A 768-nucleotide genomic window follows, 5' to 3' on the forward strand; every position below is an offset into this window, starting at 1 on the left:
CCCCCCGCTCCGCCCGCAGGGAGCCAGATAGGCCTGGCTCCTACCCTCACCGAGGTACGAGGGACATCCTCGTCCCCCGGAGTTGGTCCTGCTGGGTTTTGGGTGGGTTCTTTTTGGCTTGGACAAAAATCGTCCAAAAAATCTGTCTTGCGGACAGCAGGGTTAGGGAAGTGATTTTCCCCCTGTACTCGGCACTGGCGAGGCCGCACATCGAGTGCTGTGTCCAGTCCTGGGCCCCTCACTGCAAGAAGGACATGGAGGTGCTGGAGCATGCCCGGGAAAGGGCAACGGAGCTGGGGAAGGGTCTGGAGCACAAATCTCACGGCGAGCTGGTGAGGGAGCTAGGGGTGTTTAGCCTGGAGCAAAGGAGGCTCAGACTCCCTGCAACTCCCTGAAAGGAGGGAGTAGCCAGGTGGGGGTCGGCCTCTTCTCCCAGGCAACCAGTGACACAACAAGAGGAAATGGCCTCAGATTACACCAGGGGAGGTTTAGGTTGGACATTAGGAGGAATTTCTTCACTGAAAGGATGATTGGACATTGGAACAGGCTGCCCAGGGAGGTGGTGAAGTTACTGTCCCCGGAAGTGTTTAAGGAAAGACTGGACATGGAATTTAGTGCCGTGGTCTAGCTGACAAGTGGCGTTCTGACCAAGGCTGGACTCGATGATCTTAGAAGTCTTTTCCAACCTAATTGATCCTGTGATTCTGTGATATTTTTTCTTTACATAGAAGCGAAACAAAAAAATTCTCCCTGTAAGCCCACCCAGCA

Source organism: Corvus brachyrhynchos, unplaced genomic scaffold (genome assembly GCF_000691975.1).
Source record: "Corvus brachyrhynchos isolate BGI_N302 unplaced genomic scaffold, ASM69197v1 scaffold101, whole genome shotgun sequence".
Lineage (NCBI taxonomy): Eukaryota > Metazoa > Chordata > Aves > Passeriformes > Corvidae > Corvus > Corvus brachyrhynchos.